The sequence below is a fragment of the Geotrypetes seraphini genome, chromosome 9, assembly GCF_902459505.1.
Source record: "Geotrypetes seraphini chromosome 9, aGeoSer1.1, whole genome shotgun sequence".
NCBI classification, from domain to species: domain Eukaryota; kingdom Metazoa; phylum Chordata; class Amphibia; order Gymnophiona; family Dermophiidae; genus Geotrypetes; species Geotrypetes seraphini.
This window is the reverse complement of record NC_047092.1, coordinates 86,100,913-86,124,985: the sequence shown is the minus strand read 5'-3', so window position 1 is coordinate 86,124,985 and position 24,073 is coordinate 86,100,913. Positions and strand designations below refer to the sequence as shown.

The 24,073-nt window shown below is 49.4% G+C and overlaps 1 protein-coding gene across 6 annotated transcripts in view; it reads left to right on the top strand.

Moving 5' to 3' along the window:
* The window catches only part of MKRN1 (makorin ring finger protein 1), a 552,914-nt gene that overhangs the window by 45,584 nt on the left and 483,257 nt on the right, over positions 1 to 24,073 (top strand). The window contains exons 2-5 of one of the 6 annotated variants that reach the window (XM_033959766.1): positions 7,733 to 8,092; positions 8,630 to 9,226; positions 9,341 to 9,444; positions 14,104 to 17,694. The exons of 2 other annotated variants lie outside the window; for them this stretch is intronic. The gene's annotated coding sequence lies outside the window, so the exon portion shown is untranslated. Of the gene's footprint in view, positions 1 to 7,732; positions 8,093 to 8,629; positions 9,445 to 14,103; positions 17,695 to 24,073 lie in introns of all 6 variants that reach the window. 3 more of the 6 variants (XM_033959768.1, XM_033959767.1, XM_033959769.1) reach the window with 3 other exon arrangements.

Sequence of the window (24,073 nt, the reverse complement as noted above, 5' to 3'; positions counted from 1 at the left end):
TGGTTATGTCATTAAAATAATAGTTTATCCATACAGCACTCAGGGCTCCTTTTATCAAGCTGTGGTAGGGGTTTAACGCGCGGAGTACCGCGCGTTATCCCAGGACAAGCAGGCAGCATATTCCCACACATGGGTGACGTCACCAACGGAGCCCCGCAGCGGACAGCCTCGAAAGCAAACTTGCTTGAAGATCTCGAGCTTTCGAGTGCTGCATCGCGCATGCGCGCGTGCCTTCCCGCCCGAACTAGGGGGCGCATCTCCTGTGAGGATCCTCAGTTCAATGTTTTCCGCGGAGCTGAGAAGACTTGTCGACTTGGTTCCCGTAGCGTTGTGCCTTCTCTTCACCGCGGCTGAGTACTCTTTGTTGTTTTCGGTCGCTGTGTTCTTGTTTTTTTTCTTTTCTTATCAAAAAAAAAAAAAATAATACAATTTCTTTTGTGTTTTATTGTCGTCGGGTTGGAAGATTGAGGCCTAGGCCTCTCTTCCTCGTTCTCGACACGGACTTTGTCCTATCTATGTCCCGGCCTGTTACCGGGTTTAAAAGGTGTTATCAGTGTGGCAGGACTATCTCCATCACTGATCCCCATAGTCGGTGTATGATCTGTCTCGGGTCGACTCATCGCCCGGAAGATTGTCTTCGCTACCTCACTCTTCAACCTCGTGTCTTCAAGCGCCGCTGCGACAGGTTCTTAGAACTTTTTCCTCGAATGGAGCCTGATAAAGCTATGGCCTCGGTCGAGGCAGCTGTTAAGCCCTCGACTTCGGGACAATCCTCGAGTGCTAAGACCTCGACCTCGCCTCCTCGAAGCCTGGATTGGGGGGTAAGTCTCCTGCTTCCTTTTCAGGTACCATCCCTAAGAAACCGATGGAGTCTGCGTCTACGCAACCTGGGGCTCCAGGTTCGACTCCGTCTTCTCGACCATCTTCAAAACGTGCTTCCAAGTCCAGGGAATACTCTCATTCGAGGTCGCCCTCCTTGGAATGCATGAGACCACCTGTGACTCCGAGTCCCTTGGTCTCCGTCCCCATGTTTGAGGACATGCTTAAGTCAATTTTGACTACGCAGATTTCCTCGATAGTGGCTCAGTTGGTCCCGGCCTCGACTCTGTCTTCGCAACTCCAGCCTGAGCAGCAGTCTGCACCTCGTCGACGGTCTCCCCGTCGCAGGTCTCGATCTAAGGTTTCCTCGTCGGATTCCTCTCCTGAACGGACTTCTAAACTATCGTTGCCTCGATTGAAGCATCGGTCTCGGTCTTCGAAGCTCACTCCCTCGAAGAGCTCGAGGCCTTCGGATCTCACTTCGAAAATTGTGCCTCGCTCTCACAGTACCGTTGCCTCTTCGGTTTCATCGAGGCATTCGAGGTCGAGGACTCCGCCTTCGAGGCGTTTATCTCGGGATCGATCTCCTCTGGCTAAACCTCGCACCTCTCCATCTCGGAGTCTTAAGCGGAAGCATTCAGCCACTCCTCCTCTGACTGGCAGTGGAGCATCCTTTATCACTTTGCACCTCGAATCGGAGCCAGTCTCTCAGTATTCGCGCGAGGCTTCTCCATCGTTTTCAGTGGCGCCTCGTTCTCGTTCTGCCTCCCCTGAAGAAGCCTCGACTTCAAAATCTTCTTCGTTTGCGAAATTTGTTTTTGACATGGGGCAGGCACTTAACATCGACTTGCATTCCGATTCTAAGTACACGCCCGAATATTTGGCGGATATGGAGCTTTCCCATCCTCCTAAGGAGACTTTGCGTCTGCCCATGACACCGGTGCTGAAGCAGACTTTCCTGCGGAATATGGAGACTCCTTATTCTGTGACAGCGATCCCCTCGAAGTTGGAGTCTCGGTATCGCACTGTTCCCTGCAAAGGTTTCGAGAAATCACAACTTTCTCATCAGTCTCTAGTGGTGGAATCGTCCCTGAAGAAGGCTCATCCTTCTAAGGTGTCTGCAACAGTCCCACCGGGGCGCACTATGGACAAGTTTGGGCGCAGATTTTATCAAAATTCGATGATGACAAATCGAATTTTGAACTACAACTATGTCTTTACTTCATATTTTAATTATTTTTTGAAGCAGTTGTCATCCTTTTGCCCAGACTGGCCCAGAGAACGCCTTTCTGAATATAAACATATTATTCAGTCTCTCTCTCAATTGCGTCTCTTCATGTTGCAGGCATCTTATGATGCTTTTGAGCTTTCTTCCAGGGTCTCGGCATTTGCAGTGGCCATGCGACGTCTTGCATGGCTCAGAATAGTGGACATGGATCCCAACTTACAGGATCGTTTAGCGAACCTGCCGTGCCTAGGTTCTGAGCTTTTTGATGACTCGATTGAGGCGGCTACTAAAAGGCTCTCTGAGCATGAATGCTCCTTCGCCTCTCTTCTTCGTCCAAAACCAAAACCTTCTGCGACTAGAGCTTACAAACCTCCAGCTCGTCGCTACCCGATGAAGTCCACGCCGGCTTTCTCTAGGCCTCCACCTAGACGGCCCCAACAACAACGTCCTCAAAAATCCCAGGCGCCTGCTCCAACCAAAACAGCTCCGTCTTTTTGACGGTCCAATGGTGAGCATTCCAACCTCTTTGCATCCAAACTCCTCCCTACCCATCAGAGGTCACCTTTCCCTCTTTACATCTGTCTGGGAAACCATTACATCGGACCTTTGGGTCCTCACGGTCATCCGCGAGGGATACTCTCTACGTCTACTTCAGGTACCTCCAGATCACCCTCCAGGAGAGTGTCTTTCCAGTTCCTCGCAACTCCCCCTTCTTCTTCAGGAGGCTCAGACGCTTCTTCGCCTTCGAGCGGTGGAGGAGATTCCTCCTTCCGAACACAATCTGGGGTTTTACTCCAGATACTTCCTAGTTCCAAAGAAGACGGGGGATTTGCGACCCATTCTGGATCTCCGAGCTCTCAACAAATTTCTAGTCAAAGAGAAATTTTGCATGCTCTCTTCCGATTTTGTACTCCCTCATGGATCAGGGAGATTGGATGTGCTCTCTGGACCTCAAAGAGGCTTATACTCACATTCCTATCCATCCAAATTTTCGCAAATATCTCCGGTTCAAGGTGGGGAACCTTCATCTTCAATACAGGGTTCTTCTGTTTGGCTTGGCAACCTCTCCCCGGGTCTTCACCAAATGTCTAGTCGTGGTAGCCACGGCCCTTCATGCTAGGGGACTTCAAGTTTTTCCTTACCTCGACGATTGGCTTATCAAAGCTCCTTCTCTTCCAGAGGTTACTCAAGCGACCCTTCAGACTATTTCTTTTCTTCAAAGTCTGGGGTTCCATATCAACTTTCCCAAATCTCAGTTGGTTCCAACTCAATCGATCCAATTTATTGGCACCGTGTTGGATTCTGTTCGCATGAGAGCTTTCCTCCCCCTCAATCGTCAGGACACTCTCTTGCGCCTTTGTCATCACGTATCTTCCTTGTCGACTCTCACGGCTCGACAAATGATGGTCCTTCTGGGGCATATGGCATCTACGGTGCATGTGACTCCCTTTGCAAGACTCCACCTTCGCATTCCTCAGTGGACTCTGGCGTCCCAGTGGCAACAAGCCCTGGATCCACCTTCTCGTCATATAGCGGTGACGCCTTAATTGAAGAACTCTCTCTGCTGGTGGATGCTCTCTTCCAATCTTTCCAGAGGTTTGCATTTTCACCACCTTCCTCATCAGAAAGTTCTCACAACAGATTCGTCCGAGTACGCATGGGGAGCCCACGTAGATGGTCTCCGTACGCAAGGGTTATGGACCGCCACAGATCGTCGATGTCACATCAATCTGTTGGAACTCAGAGCGATATTTCTTGCTCTCAAAGCTTTTCTTCACCTCCTTCATGACCAAGTAGTCCTTGTTCGGACGGACAATCAAGTAGCGATGTATTATGTCAACAAACAGGGCGGGACGGGTTCCCACTCCCTTTGTCAAGAAGCTCTGAGGTTGTGGCATTGGGCGATTTCTCACAACATCCTTCTTCGCGCTGTTTATATTCAGGGCCTTCAGAATTGCCTTGCAGACAAATTGAGTCGTCTATTTCAGCCTCACGAATGGACGCTCAACTCCCCCACACTTCGTCAAGTATTCGTTCGATGGGGGACTCCTCGGGTGGATCTCTTTGCGTCACCCAGCAACTTCAAACTACCTCTGTTTTGTTCCCGCATGTTCTCGCCTCTTCGTCTCGAGGCGGATGCTTTTCTTCTGGATTGGAGGGGTCAGTTCCTCTACGCCTTTCCCCCTTTCCCTCTGATTCTCAAAACCCTTGTCAAGCTGAGGTCGGACCATGCCACGATGATTCTTATAGCGCCTCGGTGGCCCCGACAACCTTGGTTCTCTCTTCTTCAACTCAGCGTCAAGGAACCTCTTCTGCCAGTTTTTCCTTCTCTGCTCACTCAGAGTCAGGGGTCTTTACTTCATCCCAACCTGCAGTCTCTTCACTTGACAGCATGGTTCCTTTCTACTTAACAAATTCTGCTAAATTTTCTCAGTCTGTTCAAGATGTATTTCTGGCTTCCAGAAAACCGTCCACTCGTCAATGTTATGGTCAAAAGTGGACCAGATTCTCGGCTTGGTGTTCCACTCATAGTCTTCAGCCAAAATCTTCTCCTTTGGCTTCTGTTCTGGATTATTTGCTTCATTTATCTCAGTCAGGTCTTCAATCCACATCTATTAGAGTTCATCTTAGTGCAATTGCTGCTTTTCATCAGCCTTTGGATGGGAAACCGCTCTCGGCACACCCTCTGGTTTCTCGTTTTATGAAGGGCCTTTTTAATCTCCATCCACCTGTCAAACCGCCTCCTGTTGTATGGGATCTTAATGTTGTTCTGGCTCAACTGATGAAACCTCCTTTTGAACCTATTGACTTGGCTCATTTTAAATATCTTACTTGGAAAACTGTTTTCTTGATTGCTCTCACTTCAGCTCGTCGAGTTAGTGAGTTGCAAGCTTTGATCTCGGACCCACCTTTCACAGTTCACCTTTCACAGTTTTTCACCATGATAAGGTGGTTCTCCGTACACATCCCAAATTCTTACCTAGAGTAGTGTCTGATTTTCATATCAATCAATCTATTGTGCTACCGGTATTTTTTCCTAAGCCGCATTCTCACCCTGGTGAGGCGTCTCTGCATACTTTGGACTGTAAACGTGCGTTGGCATTTTATCTTCAACGTACTCAACCTCACAGAACTTCTCCTCAACTTTTCATTTCTTTTGACCCAAATAGATTAGGTCATCCTGTCTCGAAGCGCACCATCTCCAACTGGATGGCTGGTCTTCCTCTACAGGGTCGAGTGACGGGCCACAAAGTTAGAGCTATGGCGGCTTCTGTCGCTTTCCTCAGATCAACTCCTATTGAGGAAATTTGCAAGGCTGCCACTTGGTCCTCGGTTCATACTTTCACCTCTCATTACTGTCTGGATACTTTATCCAGGAGGGATGGCCATTTTGGCCAATCTGTTTTGCAAAATCTTTTTTCGTAAATTGCCAACTTCCCTCCCCCCTTTTTTACTTAGCTTGGAGGTCACCCATGTGTGGGAATATGCTGCCTGCTTGTCCTGGGATAAAGCACAGTTACTTACCGTAACAGGTGTTATCCAGGGACAGCAGGCAGATATTCCCACAACCCTCCCACCTCCCCTGGTTGGCTTCTTGGCTTGGTATCTGAACTGAGGATCCTCACAGGAGATGCGCCCCCTAGTTCGGGCGGGAAGGCACGCGCGCATGCGCGATGCAGCACTCGAAAGCTCGAGATCTTCAAGCAAGTTTGCTTTCGAGGCTGTCCGCTGTGGGGCTCCGTTGGTGACGTCACCCATGTGTGGGAATATTTGCCTGCTGTCCCTGGATAACACCTGTTACGGTAAGTAACTGTGCTTTATGGCCACGTTAAGTAGTGCGTGTGGTAAAATAGGTAGTAGCGCGCAGTATTTCACGCGCAAAAGCCCTAACGCGGACAGGGCGGAGATAGAGGCAGAACGGAGGTGTGGCGTAGGCGGGGACCAGAAATTATGTATCGCGCGGTAAAACCAGACACGTAGCGCAGCTCTATCACGTATCTAACGTGTAATGCCTCAAAAATAGGTGTAGTTAACCGGTTTTTATGCCGCGCGCTGCGTATGGGGACTAACGTGCGATAATCCGCATGATGACATCTCCCTGTCAGCCAATAAAATGAGACTGGCAATTCAAACAACCAGGAAGTGTTTGCAATCATGGCTGTTTACAGTTGTGCTGCAACACTGGCATTCCTCTTGGTAGAGGAAGAACATGCACAGACACAGGGTGCATGTGCGCATGAGGAGGCACCCCCCCCAGGAGAGACCAGTAGCAGGAGCAGTAGGCCAGCTACAGCAGCAGGAGAGGCGCGGGCGGCCTTGTATGGCCAAACAATGGCCATGTCTCCCTCGCCTCTTTCGGGTTCGGAGGCTGTTGCGAGGACAGAGGGAAGACCAGGTGGTGGTGTTCTACCGCCTCAGTTCTGATGCCATCGCAGAACTGTACCATCAGCTCTGGGATGATCTGGAGCCCCTGACTGCTAGATCCAGAGCCATCCCCGGGATCTGTAAGGTAATGTCTGCCTGCACTTTCTTGGGTCCGGCAGCTTTCAGCCCTCTGCCGCTGCCGTGGCAGGGATATCTGTACCCTCATTTTCAAGGTGTCTCCACCAGGTACTCGGCGCCATGATGGCCAGAGTGAGAAATTATATCTCCTTGCCCGACACCAGCACGGGAAGCCCTAGGAGCATCTTTTGAGACTGTCACCGGAATACCACAGGTCATGGGGGCCATCGACTGTACACATGTGGCATTAGTCCCGCCCAATGCCACGGAAGCCTGTTACCGAAACCAGAAGCATTTCCATTCCCTCAACGTGCAGGTGGTGTGCGACGCAGATATGTGATCATGAATGTGGTGGCCAGATTTCCAGGATCTACTCACGATGCCTACATCCTGTGACAATCGGCCATATTCCGCCAGTTTGAAGAGGGCAGGCATGGCAACGGTTGGCTCCTAGGTTAGTGTCACGGAGAACGACGTGAGTCTCAACGCTCTGTAGCTTTGATTTAGGAAGCACCAACATCCTACGGACGGCTTGAGATATCCGGGTTTACCTCCATTGCCCCAAATAGAAATAAAAGCCAGATGTCTCAATCCTACTCTTCCTCCTCTTTTTGGAGCCGGGTGGCAATTGCCACCAGGCGCCGTCTCCACAATCCTGGGTGTGTGATAAGACAGCCGCCAACATATAAGGTAGCAATCTCACACTTAGGATGGTGCATACTTATAGCCTCTTTGATTAGGCTAGCGTTACAATGGATATTTACCTAGTACGGGGGGCCGGTTAGTGAGGCCAAATATGTCCTATTTGTGCTGTGTTTGAATATACCCACCGCTGTTGCATGTTTACAAATGACAGGTGACCCCATTCCAGCTGGGGAGTGTGTTCACACTCCCAGCCTGATGCTGACCTTTGCAAGGCTACTCTCCTACAGAGTCCCTGCTCAGAAGATAAATGGGATGGTGGGGTGGCTTTGCTATTCAGGTGGTCACCTGTAAGTTTGTCAGTTAGCAGGGTGCTCCCAGAGTACAGGTGTGTCAGGAGCTGGCTACATTTGTAGGGCAGGGAAGGACATGCTATAGGCCTAAGCCAGTCCTCAGCAGGGTGAAGCAAGTGTTCTGGCAGATGAAAACTCCGGAAAGCCTCTAATAACAGTGGTAATCTGTGCTTCTTTGTTCCCCCAGGTGATGCTGGATACGGCTGTCTCCCATGGCTTCTCACTCCACTGCGTGATCCCCAGACACCCGCGGAGAGGGCCTACAACGATGCCCACATCGCCACCCGTGGGGTTGTTGAGAGCACCTTCGGGGTGCTCAAAAGTAGGTTTCGGTGTCTGGATCGGTCCAGCGGAGCATTGCAGTACTCCCCCGATACTGTAGCCCAGATTGTGCTGGCGTGCTGCATGCTCCACAACATCGTAGTGAGGCACCGTGTACCTGTAGAAATCCAGCCCGATCTTCCACCGGATCCATCATGTCGGCCCGCACCCGCTTGCGCTACCACTCAGAGCGGTAGGCAGTGACTCATCGAGGAACATTTTTCCTGTAAGTTTCACAGATGCCTTTGGGGTGGGGACGGGGGCCAATCGGGACTAGGCAGGTATCAACGAACTAGCCCTCTCTTTTACAATGACACGCTCACATCCATAGGGATGGCCGTGGCAGTTACAGCTCCGGCGCCGAGAGCAATTCTACCAAGCGTCTGAGTTGTTTTCGTGGCCCCACAGCTTTGTCAAGGAGCCAGCACGTGTTCATCTGTTGTCGTCCCCATCTTTTCTGCACCAAGCGCAGCCGGGATCTCCTCCTATCCACGGCGCCGCTATGTGTAGGTGTGCCACAGTACGGAGGATGCCATATACATAGGTTAGATCCGAGCATAGCAATTGTCTTCTGTTCAGTTCTCCCACATCGGTCAAATGGACTTTATCAGGAATGCTCAGCATACAGCTGTTCATTTCAAAGGTACATGAGGGAGGGGAAACTTGTCCACTCCGCCACAGTTAAGGGAGGGGGGACTATGTCGAATGCCCTACCCATGGATTTTTGGGTCTTCCGATAACTTTTTCATCTTTTTGCTTACAGAGAGATGGATCCGTCGGAGGTGTTGCCATCACACACCACCTGGTTGCTTGGCATTTGGAGGGCCATTCCATCTATTCAGATAAGTAGCAGTTCTGTGTTTTGTCTGCGAATGAGATCAGGTTCTCGAAGAACAGAATGCATGGGCATCGGCCTGTGTCCACATGGCCGGTGCGTGTCGGGGCTTCTGAGAGAACATTCTCCATATCCTGATTACATTGATAGGACAATATCTACACATCTACTGTATATGTACTTGACTAGTGTAGGTTCAAAAGACTTCTTTAATCCTAATAGCTGTCTCCCCATAACTCCACATTCCAGGATGTTGGATTATTCTCTTTCTGGGATGCAACATTCAAAGGATGCGATCCTCTTAATGGTCTTTTCTCTCACTACAGGAGCAAGATCAGCTCGGCGGTTGTGCTTCCACCCACTTCACCAACCCTATCCATGTCTCTAGAGGCCTGTCTCCTCCGCCCATCCCCACCTATTCCACATTCGAGGACTGTTGGATTGTGTTTCTTCTGGGATTCTACATTCAAAGGATGGGATCCTGTTAATGTTCTTCACTGTTTTCTCTCTCACTACAGGAACAAGGTCTGCTCGGCGGCTGCGCTTCCACTCACCCCACAAGTCCATATGTGGCCACCTATGAGTGAGCTTTTTCTGGCCTCCTATTAAGCTCCTTTACTCTTTTCTCTCTCACTACAGGAACAAGGTCAGCTCAGCCTCCCATCCATATCACCAACCCTATCCACATCTCGACATGCCTGTCTCCCCCCCATAAGGCCGCATTCAAGAATGCGCTTTTTCAGGTATGCTACCTTGTATGGCTTTACTCCAATACAGGAACCTTTACCTTTACTTCCCTCATCATTTCACCTCTAGCTTTGGCCCACAACCCACCTTCCACCCCACCCCCCCCCGTGTCCAAGCTCACACTTACAGTACTTTCATCTACTCCTACCTGGTATCCCTCAGGGTCACCTTTTCTCTCCTTCCAATCTGTGCAAGACTCTGCCACTTGACTTATCTTCAACTAACCTCCCAATGTTCACATCATCCCTCTCTTTCAGTCACTTCGCCGGCTCCCTATCCGCCACGGCATACCCTTCAAGCTGTTATTGCTCACCTACAAGTGTGCTCTCTCTCCTTATACGCCTCTCTGATAGCTCTGCTCCTCAGATCAGTAAATCGTCCCCTCCCCTGCCTAATCCAGACGCCCCCTATGCCTGCAATCAATTACCTGAGTTTGTCCTTGTTTACAAGCAGACAGAAAACCAACCCTTTGGATTTCACCGTCAACCCTTTGCCCATGAAACCCCTTTACTTTATCCATGACATCTTGTTTGTCCGTCTTCCTTGTTTCAAGTGTAAGCTCTATTGAGCAGGGACTGTTTCCTTATTCTTTGTGAGTCTGGTAGCGCTATAGAAATAAGAACATAAGATGTTGCCTCCGCTGAGGCAGACCAGAGGTCCATCTTGCTCAGCGGTCCGCTCCCGCGGCGGCCCATCAGGCCTACTTGCCTGAACAGTGGTCTTTGACTAATTTTATAACTTACCTCTAATCCTATCCCTATAACCTACCTCTACTCCTATCTGTACCCCTCAATCCCTTTGTCCTCCAGGTACCTATCCAAGCCTTCTTTGAAGCCCTGTAGCGTGCTCCTGCTTATCACATCCTCCGATAGCGCGTTCCATGTTTCCACCACCCTTTGGGTGAAAAAGAACTTCCTGGCGTTTGTTCTAAACCTTTCCCCTTTCAATTTCTCTGAGTGCCCCCTTGTACTTGTGGTCCCCCATAATTTGAAAAATCTGTCCCTGTCTACTTTTTCTATGCCCTTCATGATCTTGAAAGTTTCTATCATGTCTCCTCTAAGTCTCCGCTTTTCCAGGGAGAAAAGCCCCAGCTTTTTCAGTCTGTCAGTATATGAGAAGTCCTCCATACCCTTTATTAGCTTAGTTGCTCTTCTCTGGACTCTCTCAAGTACCGCCATGTACTTCTTGAGGTACGGCGACCAGTACTGGACACAGTACTCCAGGTGCGGGCGCACCATTGCACGATACAGTGGCAGGATGACTTCCTTTGTCCTGGTCGTGATACCCTTCTTAATGATACCCAACATTTTGTTTGCTTTCCTTGAGGCTGTGGCGCAGTGCGCCAACGCCTTCAATGTTGTGTCTACCATCACTCCCAGGTCTCTTTCAAGGTTGCTCACCCCTAGCGGTGATCCCCCCATTTTGTAAGTGAACATCGGGTTCTTTTTCCCCACATGCATGACCTTGCATTTTCCTATGTTGAAGCTCATTTGCCACTTTTTGGCCCACTCTTCCAGCGTTGTCAGATCTTTTTGGAGATTTTCGCAGTCCTCCATGTTTTTGACCCTGCTGTATAGTTTGGTGTCATCCGCAAATTTAATAACCTCACATTTTGTTCCTGCCTCCAGGTCGTTAATAAATATATTGAACAGGAGTGGTCCCAGCACCGACCTCTGTGGAACTCCGCTCGTGACCCATTGCCAGTCTGAGTAATGACCCTTTACTCCAACCCTCTGTTTCCTATCCACCAGCCAGTTTTTGATCCATCGGTGGACCTCCCCTTGCACCCCGTGGTTCCATAGCTTCCTTAGCAGTGTTTCGTGTGGTACCTTGTCGAAGGCTTTTTGGAAGTCAAGGTAAATGATGTCTAAGGATTCCCCTTTATCCACCTGGCTGTTTATCCCCTCAAAGAAGTATAATAAGTTCATGAGGCATGACCTGCCCTTGCAGAAGCCATGCTGGCTTGACTTTAGCTGCCCATTGTTTTCGATGTGTTCCCAGATGCTGTCTTTAATCAGCGCTTCCATCATCTTTCCCGGGACCGAGGTCAAGCTCACCGGCCTGTAGTTTCCTGGGTCTCCCCTTGAGCCTTTCCTGAAGATGGGCGTGACATTTGCTATTTTCCAGTCCTCCGGAATCTCTCCAGTTTTTAAGGATAGGTTGCATATTTGTCGGAGTGGCTCAGCTATTTTGTTCCTTAGTTCCTTGAGTACCCTTGGGTGAATGCCGTCCGGTCCCGGCGATTTGTCGCTCTTTAGCCTGTCTATCTGCCTGAGGACATCCACCTTGCTCACCTCTAGTTGGACCAGATTTTCATCCTGATCTCCTTTTACGATCTCCTCGGGTTCCGGAATGTTGGTTGTGTCCTCCCTCGTGAAAACTGACGTGAAGAACTCGTTTAACCTGTCAGCTATCTCCTTTTCCTCTTTTACCACTCCCTTTCTGTCTCCATCATCCAAGGGTCCCACTTCCTCCCTTGCTGGTTGCTTCCCCTTGACGTACCTGAAGAATGATTTGAAGTTTGTTGCTTCCCCCGCCAGTCTCTCTTCATATTCTCTTTTTGCTTTCCTAACCACTCGGTGACATTCCTTTTGGTGTTTTTTATGCTCCTTTTGGTTGTCCTCTGTTTGGTCCTTTTTCCATTTCTTGAATGATGCCTTCTTGTCACTATCGCCTTTTTCACTGCATTGGTTATCCACACTGGGTTTTTTGTTCTATTTTTTTTGCACCCTTTCCTGAACTTGGGGACGCACAGGTTTTGTGCTTCGTGCACCGTGCCCTTGAGTAAGGTCCAGGCTTTTTGTACGGACTCCATCTTCCTTGCGGTGTCGTTGAGTTTCTTTCCCACCATTTTCCTCATGACCTCATAATTCCCTTTTTTGAAGTTCAGTGCTGTCGTTGTAGTTCTTTTCACCTTTGATGATCCAATTTCAAGCCTGTACTGGATCGTGCTGTGATCGCTGTTTCCTAGTGGGGCTAGTACCGCGACCTCCTTAGCGGGCCCCCCCTAGTCCGTTGAAGATTAGGTCAAGAGTGGCATCTCCCCGTGTTGGTTCCGTGACTAGCTGTTCCATGAAACAGTCCCTCGTGACCTCCAGGAATTTGGTCTCCCTCATGCAGTTTGAGTGCCCGATTCTCCAGTCTATTCCCGGGTAGTTGAAGTCCCCCATCACCACCACACTTCCGCTTTTGCATACCTGCCTCAGCTCAGCCTCCAGGTCCTGGTCGATTTCTTCTGATTGTCCAGGTGGGCGATAGTACAGACCCAATTTTATGTCTGCTCCAGTTCCTCCTGGTAGCTTAACCCATAGTGATTCCAAGTCATCCGCCCTTACTGTTGTTTCTGTCCTGGTTGAAGGTATGGAATCTTTTATATATAGCGCTATTCCTCCACCATTTTTGTGTGACCTATCTCTCCTGTAGAGTTTGAACCCTGGTAAGGTCACATCCCATTTATTGTCGTCAGTCCACCACGTTTCTGTGACTCCAATTATGTCTAGGCCCTTTTTGCTGGCTAAGACTTCCAGCTCTCCCATTTTAGCCCTTAGGCTCCTAGCATTGGTGTATAGGCAATGTAAGTCCCGGTTTTTCACCTTTCTTGCTGGTTTTCCTCGTGGTTTGGCACTCCTGGCGACACCCTCGTGAGTTGCCAGTCCCCAAGCCTCGTCTCGGTCATCCTCCTCCTGTGGTGTGTCAGTTTCGTCCTCAGCCTGTTCCCCCATTTTTGGTTGTCCCTCTGGATTCCGTTGTTCTCTGTTAGTCCTGCTTACCAATTTCATTTGTGCCCTAGACCCCTGCAATGCGTCCTCAGGTCCTTTTCCCAAAAATTCCCACTCAGTCCCGAGCCCTCTTTTACAATGTCCTTGTTCAGTATCCTTATTTGATACTTTGGTCCGATGCGTCAGATCGACTATCGGCTTTCCCCTCTTCCTCAGTTTAAAGCCAAATCTATGACGCTCTGGACGTTGCATGCCAGCATCCTCGTCCCAGTCGTGCTCAGGTGCAGTCCGTCTCTCCTGTAGAGTTTATTCTTTCCCAAGAAAGTTGTCCAGTTCCTCCTCTTCGCACCATCTCCTGAGCCAACCGTTTATTGCTTGTAGTTCGCTCTGCCTCCTTGCGTCCGCTCTCGGTACTGGTAGGATCTCCGAGAAGGCTATCTTCCTTGCCCTCAGTTTCAGTTTCCTCCCCAGGATCCTGAACTGATCAGTTAGTGCAGTCCTGTTGTAGTTCCTCCTGCTGACGTCATTGGTTCCAACATGGATTACTACAGCTGTCTCCTCCGTCTCGGCCCCTTCCAGGATCCTCTCGATTCTGTCGATGACGTCCTTCGTTCTTGCCCCCGGGAGACATGTCACTAATCTGTCCTCTCTCCCTCCAGCTATGTGACTGTCCACTCCTCTCAGGATTGAGTCTCCCACTATGATAGCAGATCTCCCTGGTCTCAGGTCTGTGTCAGTGGCGCAGTCCGCTAGTCCTTCCTCCGGTTTCTGTTGGATCTCCTCCTCATCTGCCTGTCCAGATTCTCCGTGATTCATTCATGTAGGTGTAGGTGTAGGTGTAGGAACAATGCATGTATCTAGACGGTCGTGTGATTATGTTTTATTCAAAGGACAGCATCCTCTTCACATCCTTCCTTTTATTTCCTCTCACTACAGGGGAACAAGGTCAGCTCGGCGGTTGCGCTTCCACCCACATCAGCCATTTCACACTATTGCCACCGAATGCACCCGAACCAGTGAAGATATCAGCAATCTCCTCACTGAGAAAAGAAGAAAGCTGCAGGAGGACAACTGACAACATTATCTAGGGACAAATACCAAGGATCAACTCGACAACTGGGCAACTTTCAAACCATCACTGAATTATGAGTAAAGAAACTACAGAGAAGAGTGAAACCGGTCCCAGCCTTCCCTCCACAGCTGTCTGATTTGGCCGATGAGAGTGCCAGCACTCTCCCTCATCCATGACTCATTACAGTCCCGACAAGTTCCACTTACACATAAACATTCCATGGTCAAACCTATACCAAAGGGTCACAACACCTCTTCAACTACAGACCCGTAGCAAACCAGCCGTGGATATCCTAACTACTGGACAAACTAGCACAGCAACATCAGACACACGTGACCCCCCCCTTCCAATCACCATTCCGCAGACAACTCAGCTCCAGTGTGGTGTGAGTTCTGCATGAAAAATCCTATGAGAAGAGGGGGATAGGAACAGTATTGCTTCCTATGCCAGCACTTTTGAGATCGATTGATTTATTGAGTTCATCTTTGATGTGATTTTGAACATATATGCAGATGATGTTCCCGATTGAGATGGGCCTAGGGGAAATCATTGGATGCTTTCCACCGAACACTAAACATCAGTATTGTTGAATTGACCAAGAATGGGGAGGTGGGGGTTACATACACGGTTGTGTGGCTGGAGTCTAGCCTATACATGAAAACGCCAATCCTATGGATCTTTAAAGAGGCTTCGGCCAAACTCAACTTGGTTCCAAGTCATCAAACCCTACCTCTCCCACCGACCAATGTCCAATGTAGTCCTAATCCCCAGTAGTCACTATCTTTGACTACTGTAATCCAACCTTCCCGGGTTGATCAAGCGATATGATCGCACAGATCCAAACTGTACAAAACACTGCAGCTAGGTTTCTACTAGATAAATCTACACCCACGTGTCCCACCCTGCACCGGCTTACCCCTCCCCCCCAAAAAAAAAGAGTAGCATCAATGACTCCCATTCCCTAAACAGAAGAGCTGAGCAATTCAGTAGCAATACTCAGGAGTTTGCTGCCTAATCTCCAGACAGGGAGGCTGAACAGGACACGGACCGGTGGTTCAGCTGCATACCATACCACTGCTTTCTTTCTAAGCCAATGACATTTACAGTTGTGAAAAAGGAGCCTGTGACTTAAAGGCAGCCCCTGAGAAGCCAGTAGAGAGAGAGAGAGGCAGGCCCTGCAGCTAGATTCTGTACCCTGCTCCAAGCATAAAGGGCAGGTGGAAGCTGAAGGAGGAGAGCCCCACCACTGCCCTTTACCCCAGCTACGGTTGGGCCAGGAAATAGAGATGACTGAGGAAGGACCAGCTGTAGGCCAAACCTCCAGGGAGACATCAGAGATTTGCTTTCTCTTCAGCTTAAAGCGGCCCGGGCAGCTTAAACCTCTGTCGGAGGGCACAAGCAGCTTTTTCTTTCCTTTTCCCCTCTCCCCCCCCCCCTAAGGAAAGACTCTCCTAAGGTCAGACCCAGAAGGTGCGGTCATTTGGTTTATGTGGTGCCATTGAATGCCAATGTGGAACCGTTTCTCTCACATTTCTCAGCCAGATGACTACATTCTCTTCTTCACAAAGAAGGAAATGTTGGTGCTGTCTGGACATACGTACCTGTGTGAAGCCGTCTCCGGATATGAGGAAACCTCAGCTTGCACCTGAAGCTGTGGTTGGTGAAGTCTCTGGAGCAGTCCTTCAAACACATCTAATAGCAAAGCACCAGGGTAAGAATGTTCTGGGTAATGGCACCCATGCGGTGGAATGAAGGTTCAAAAAGAACAGCTGAAAGTTTTACAAAGCAAACTAGAGAGAGAGAGAGAGAAAACCTGATCTTTGGGGCTAAATATTTGTGGAAATGGCCAACCTCACGAAGAGGTAGGTCCAACTGATTTGGTATCAAAAAGTGCAGTAAGGTAGGATGATCCAGTACTAAGACCACCACAGAGCTTTTGTGTATAGAGGCTGTGCATTGTAACACCTCACACCTGTTCCGAAGATAATGTATCATAGCACTTTTACAGAAGCTCATGTCGTGTAGCCTCTCGCCAGAGGCTCGTATAGAAGCTTTCAATGATTGTCATCCTATTGCACAATTAAATCAGATTCACCTTTCACCTGCCCAGATTCTGTCTCTTCATTTGAACATTATTGAACTCCTCAGGGCCATAGTGACGTGTGGCTTCTTGTGACCAACCACAGTGCCATCCCTTTCATCACACCAGTCAGAGTGCTGTACACCTTATTCTACACTTTGACATTAGCTTTTGCCAGCTCACATCCCTCTCAGCCTCTCTTCTGATGACATTCATGGGCCCATTACTACAATGAAACAAGGAGGAAATGTGATGGGGGGAGGGGGGAGCGTTGTGCAGTGCTTCTACCAACAGCCTGGAACTAATGCTGCTCCCTGTCACCTTGTCAAACTCGCTTCATATTACCCCCCCACCGGGCCATGGAAATGGACATGCTGCATGCATTACCCACTCCATGTAAACAGTAGCTCTTCTGAGCTTCCCTTGGGAGAACATCATACAAATAGCAATCTGCAAATGTTTCCACTTCCAAATGCAAGTAAAGGCCTGACTGTCTCAATCTGTCCTCTGTTCTCTGTATCCCAACCCTTTGGCTCAGATCAAAAGATGTAGGGGTTGCTATTTGACCGCAGTAGTTGGTGTTTTGCAAACTAGTAGGAATGCTCACATGGTGCACGTTCATTCCCCTAAAGAGCTGATGGCTGCAATGTTATTCTGTGTGGTCTCTCATCTGTAAAGGTTGACAATTCCCCTCCACCATCTTACCTAAAATCAAAGCTCAAACATTGTATGTACGTTACTGAGCAATGGAGCACAATACTAGCTTTGCAAAGACATATTTCACCTTATGAAGCAATGGAATCCTTTGGAGTGTGTGGGGGCACACCGTCAACACCTCTGACACTCATACAAATCTTCGGAGTGTCTGACCTGTTAACACTGTGCCAGCTGGAAATATTTCTTATGGAGCTTTTTCAGGAGTAGACTCAAACTGTGTCATAGTCTTGCACACATGCTGGGAAAACATCGTCTTACAAACAATGAACATCAGAGCACATCACCAAATTCTGGGGGAGGCACGTTAGACCCCCCCCCCTTCCACGTAGATCCTGAGGCACAATGCAAGAGTTGACTCTCAAGGTTTCGGATCTCAAGACCCTTTCTGAACTATTGCATTATCGCAAGTGCCCAAACCCAGGAAGTGGGTGACTGCCATTCTACCAATTGTGGGTCGGATGAACTGCAGAAGTGTATTTCCTTGTACTTTTAGAAGGAAGTCACCCAAGGTTTAAAAGGGAGGGGGGGGGGGGAGAACCGCAGCAACAGTGCTATGTAAAGTCACCGCACTGGGCACACTTCTTGACTCCAGCCAGTACACGCTGATATTACCATGTTAGCCATATCGGACAAGCCTGAACAGCCATTTCCCAGACGGGTAAGGCAGTTAGAGTTAACCTCATGTTCACCGTTGTCAGAATCCAATGCAATAGGATGCAAAAGCTTTTTGCAGGGGGAGCTAAGGGTCAATACGTGATGCACACACACTCAAGTGCCTACCTAGCACTTTGAAAAGAATCACAAAATGACTACAGCAAAGAAACAGTATATAGTGCAATAAAGAAATGTTTTTTTTATTTACAATGTGTGTCCCTTCCCCCACCCAACACAAACGACACCCTAATGGCCACATCGGGGTACTTTTGGCGGTCTCCCCCGACCCCTTGAACGCTCCTTCCCCGGCCCCTCTGATTAGGGGCTGGCTGTCCCCTGGCCTCTGCTAGCTGCAGAATTGCTGCAGTGAGTCCCCTGATGTCCTGCCTCACTCCCTCCATCCCAGCTCTCATTCCCTCCATCCCAGCTTTCACATCCTGCCTCATCCCAGCCAGCTCCTTCACCTTTGTCTGCCCGCATGCCTCCATCCTCTCAAAATGGAGAGTCTGGAGGGCATGCTGGCTGCTGTGGTGGTGGTGGGGGAGAGCTGTGGAAGAGGGGCCGGTTGTGGAAGCTGGCCCGGCTGTGGAAGCTGCCCCGGTGGTTGCTGGCGATGGAGTGGCTGCCCCATCTGTGCTGCTGGGGGATCCTGAAGGCCCGGCTGCTGGCTCCTCACCTTGCTGAGGCTGGCCCTGTCTTCTGGTGGCTGAAGTACACAAAAGACAAATTGAAGGTGTGCTATGAATGTAGATAGGCAGGTGGCTGCCTGATCATGCAACATTAAAATCATTGGTGGTGGGAGTGCTTATAACACCATACCCGACTTACAAATATCCTGCTGATAGTGGCTGAAACATTCCACCCTATTTTACAATCGCTTTATGTGGATTGTAGGGACAGCTCATGGAATTCCTGGGAGCAGGTATCTCAGCTTCTCCCACATATATAACCCCCCCTCTAGGTATTTGTTAACACAACCCTTTGCATATATTGTTCCAATGCATGTATTAGCTGTATGCATGCTGAAAGGGGGTGGGGTTGTCGAAGACCTTGTTCCTTTTGTGTCTCACTTGAAGCCTTCAATATTATATTAGAGGTGTGTGTGTCCTAATCACATTGTAAGCTCTTCTGAGCAGAGAGCCCTCTTTCAATGTTATCTGGACAATACAGCACTATAGACATTATGCACGCTAGTAGAAATGGTAGTGGTGTGGCACATCATTCCATATATGGCCCACACCCTCCATTGACTTCCCTACACCACTCTATGCAAGCAGCTCAGCTTGTATAGCAAACTATTGTGGCCTACATTAATCATCATATATTGTGACATAGAACCCCATCCACAGACAAGTGAACCCCCCCCCCCCGAGCTGTAGAATACACTTCATATGTCAGTGACCAATCCCCTCATTGATGTAATGCAGTTACTCATACTTTGTCAGCGAGCAAACATACCAAATCAGAAGGTATGACAGCAACACAAATCCTATTTGCTTGTGCTCATCGCACTAACATGGAGTTCTGGCCATGACAGTGACACCTATCCATCCTCCATTCATACATCAATTTTTTTCCTGAGCGTCAGAATGTTGTGGTATTAGCTGCTGGCTAGCTGTGGTTTGACAGCCAGAGTGTTAAAAGAGGGCTATCTAGATGTATGCATATCTGTTGATGTGCTTGATAGACACAGCCTTCCCCTTGCTGGGGGGGGGGGCACAATGATCTCGTGGGAGGCCATTCAGGTAATGAAGGGTTTGGGTGGTGGACAACAAGAGGCTAGGTTAACATGTTGTGGCCTGGAAGTCAGGTGCTGAGAAAATATTGAAGACACAGCTTCCCCCCCCCCCCCCCTATTCCTGTTACTACCTGCCACACTCAGTGCATCAGGCCCTCACATAAGAGTTATAACAGGCCAGGGTACCTTTTTGAGGCTAACCCTTGCTACCTATATGTACCCATGTGTGTTGCCATTCCTTCTTTCCTGCTGACTTTATCTGGCTCAGGTTTCCATGTCTAGATAGTAAGTTCTTGGGAGTACAGACCATCTGCTGTGTGTTCAATGTACAATAGTGTGTAGGTAGGCTAATGTAATATAAACTATGAATAGTACTGGTAGATGGTGGGGGGAAGGGTAGGGTGACAGACACGATAGGGGTGGGAGGGGGGGCTTCATCTATAAAGGCAGAACACTGATGGTGGACAGGAGGGATGTCCAAACTCTGGGAATGTGCGTGGAGGAGGAACAACATGGAGAAAATAGGGTTAAAGGACAGGAGACCGAGCAGAGCGACTCTAGCACTGACACAAGAGATGTACCCGTGCAAACTCAGGATCAATATGAATAAAGGATGAGTAAGTATGTGCCCTATTCCTCCACCTCACCTCCCCCAGCCTATACCAAACCAGACCAGTGGGTCCGTCTTACCTAGCAGTCCTGGGTGGCCTATACGGGCCCATCAGTAGAACCAGCGTGGAAGAGTAGGATGGATGTTAGCAGCTGCAGGCAGGGCACACCCTGCTCCCTGTATGGCATTGGCAGATCCTGCCTGCAGCCGCAAACATCCATCCTGCTCTTCCACGCTGGTTCTACTGATGGGCCTGTATAGGCCGCCCAGGTACTGCTAGGTAAGACGGACCTACTATAAACAGGGGCTTATCTAACAGTTGTTCAACTCATATAGGCCCTTTTTTCCAGCCTAGACTATACAGGGAGCCAACGTATAAGAGGGGGTGGGGTGGCAATACATTCTCAATTGTGTCTCAGTGCTTAGTTGAAAGGCACTGGAGCTCTATACGACAGCTACCTTTGAGCCATGAGTTATAGAATTTGGACCTCGGTGTCCACATTGGCAAATGTGATCTTACCATCGTCCCCTATGGCCGATGTAGGCAGACACATGGCATGGACCCTGGACATGAAAGCGTTAAATGGGTAAAGGGCCCCCCCCCCCGTGACCTTGTTGCTTTAAACCAGGGGTGCCCAATACGTCGATCGCGATCGACTGGTCGATCACTCAGGCAACCCCAGTCGATCGCAGAGCCGTATTCCCTTCCCTTCTGTTTTTTTTCACCCCTCCTGACTGGCCCGCCTCTTGAAGAACGCCGGCCAATCAAAAGTCAGCTCATTCAGTCCCTGCCGCTCTCCAGGCCCCCCAGGCTGCCGCTGCTGGTAGAGGAGGAAGAGGAGTCCTCGGCACAGAGCAGGCAGCAGAAGGGCGTAACGCGCTCTCGTCCTTCTGGCAGTGGACATGCTTGAAGGAGCGGGGAAGGGAGTCGGGTTTAGGTAGCAATCGGGAAGGGTGATGGTTGTGGAGCCGCTGGCCGGGGACACGTTAATATAGTCAGTGCAGGGCAGCTTGCCCTCGTTGCTCTCCACGGAGAGTTTGGGCTTGGCCCCGCTGGTCCACATCTTGATGTAGCCGTCGGGCGAGCAGCTGCTGCTGGGTGACATCCAGCTTTCTCCTTGGCCTCCCGGTACTTTTAGCAATTCTTGCAGGTTGCCATTGGCTTCAGGAGCTGCCTTCCCTCTGCTGTGGTCTTGCCCCTCCTCTGAGTCAGAGGCAGGATTGGGGCAGAGGGAAGACAGCTCCTGAGGCCCATGGCAACCTGCAAGGATTGCTAAAGTATCAGCGATCCTCTCTGCAGGCTGCTCCCTGCAGGAATTAGGTCAAAGGATTTGGGAGGGCAGGGAGGAACATGCAGGTCTTCTGGGGGGGAGGGCAGGGGCAGGCCTTCAGGGGGGTGCAGACCTTCAGGAGGACAGGCAGGCCTTCAAGGGATGGGGTGCAAGCCTTCGGGGCCCTGCTGTAGAAATACACAGAGGGAGGGAGGGAAGGGGGGTTCAAAGAGACGTGAATATGCTGGACTTTGGGGGGGAAGAAATAATGGGTCTAAAAACAGGAGTGGGTGAGAGATGGTGGATTTAGGGTGGGAAGGAACAGAAAGGGAGAGAAGTTGGACACAAAGGATGGTGTGGAGGGGGGGGGAAAGAGATACTGGATAGGAGGGTAGTTGGAAAAAGAAAGGGAGAGATGGTGGACCCTGGGGTGGTGGGGAAGGAGGGAGAGATGCTCAATGAAAGGGTAGTTGAGAAAGGTGGATCTGTGGATGGAGATGAAAAAAAGGAAAGATGCCAGACTTCCAGGGGAGGGAAGGGAAATGAAAGGGGAGGACAGAGATAGAAGATGGATGGTTAGCACGGAGAAAGAAGAAAGGAGGAGACCCTGGCAAGCAAGTTATCAGAAGACAACCAGAGCCTGGGACCAACAAAATTTGAATAATGCCCAGACAATAAAAGTAGGAAAATGATTTTATTTTCAATTTAGTGATCAAAATGTGACCATTTTGAGAATTTATATCTGCTGTCTATATTTTGCACTATGGCCCCCTTTTACTAAACTGCAATAGTGGTTTTTAGCGCAGGGAGCCTATGAGTATCGAGAGCAGCGCACGGCATTCAGCACAGCTCCCTGCACTAAAAACTGCTATTGCGGTTTAGTAAAAAGAGAGGGGGTATATTTGTCTATTTTTGTATGGTTGTTACTGAAGTGACATTGCATAAAGTCATCAGCCTTGATCTCTTTGAAAAAAAACCCAGAATATAAATGATAATTAACATTTTCTTTGTGTACAGTGTGCTTTGTGTTTTTTAAAATTTTATTGTTGGTAGATCATTTTGACTTGGTCATTTTAAAAGTAGCTCGCAAGCCCAAAATGTGTGGGCACCCCTGCTTTAAACAATACTTGCATCCTTACCTCTCAGGGCCTGCAGCTCCTGCAGTGCCTCAGCTCCCGGGCCTTCTTTTTAAGATCCTCCATCTGCCAAACAGAGAATAGAGATGAGCTTTGCACACAAGGTAAGTGTAAGTAAAAGATGTAATATGTGACCAGCATTATACTATTTCTTCTTCCCCGCTCCTTTATTGCCGGATCTTAGTTGAAACACTATACAGAGATGGCTTCACTCACAATTGAAGAACCTAGGCCATATGGCAGCTTGTCCCCTCTAGTGTGAGAGAGAAACTAGAAACATGGCTGTTCACAAAAGGTATGGGCAACCGCTCGGGAGAGAGGTGGGAAACCCAGGTCTGCTAGGTGAAGGTGCAGTGGTCCGGCATACATTCCGTCTCACTGTCCTCCTTGCGGGGCCGGTGGGCAGTGAGTGTCCTGAAGAGCCATAAGCTATTTGGCTTTGCCACATTTCCATAATGAACTTCATGTCATGGCCACCCCCGGCCTAGGCCCCGCACGGAGGGCAGCGAGACGGAATGTATGCCGGGCTGCTGCACCTTCACCTAGCAGACCTGCGTTTCTCACCTCTCTTCCGAGCGGTTGCCCATACCTTTCGTGAACAGCCACGTTTCTCTCTCACACTAGAGGGGACAAGCTGCCATATGGCAGGCCAGGACACAGCCTTAGCTATTTATCGACAGCTATGAGTGACTTTAGGTGTTTCCTGCTTATAGGTAGGGTAACTATCTTTAATCAGGACAAACAAAGTCGAGCCGTGACCCTACCCTTAACCCGACCTCAATGTCGCTGTGCCTTCACCCCGTAGTCTAAGTTAGCATCCTATTTGGCCTTTGATGCTTCTCTGTCTCCCTCCCTACTGCTGACATGGTATAAGGTTGGCATAGGTCATGAGAAAAAGGAGAACAGATTGACCCGTGTACTTTTGACTTGCACCCAGCTATGTCAATACATCACCCCCTCTACATATCAACTTATGGCATCCCTACTCCGGTGGGGGGTGGGTATGTGTGAAGGTTGAGGGCACACCACCAGAATGGAGGCCTCCCCCATACCACGCTGACTAATTCAATTTGCACGTGGCCTGTGTGCTACCCTGAACAAGGTGAGTCACAAACCCTCCGTTAAACGGCTGCCTGTCACTGTAGAATGGAAGTGTGGTGGCTGGCCTGACCACCATCATGTGTAGCTTCATCGGAGTGGCAGGCGGCTCACATGTAGATAGCATTTAAGCTGACAAAGCAGGTGGGGGGGGGGGGGCTATGGACATGAGCTGAAAAGCCTTCTTTCATATATTGGTTTTATAAATATGTGTAGCTATCTGCCTGGACAGTGGTCTCAATAAAGAGCATGGCTGGATTAATATGACCAGACACCATTTTACCTTGGTAATGAGGGTTGATGTTACAATCGGCCCTTACTGCGCAAAAACAGTCTTGCAACCGTTGTAAAGATAGAGAACCTAGGAGCATCATTATGCTTGATCAGGGTGAGTTACAAATATTTGAAAAGCCTTACTGGATCAGCCCAATGCTAGCCCCTTCTGACGGTGTGCAAGGCAGCTTCCTAGTACCAGAGCAAAACCCATTGAGTAGCAACATGACATGCTACCCATCCAGAGGTAACTCATG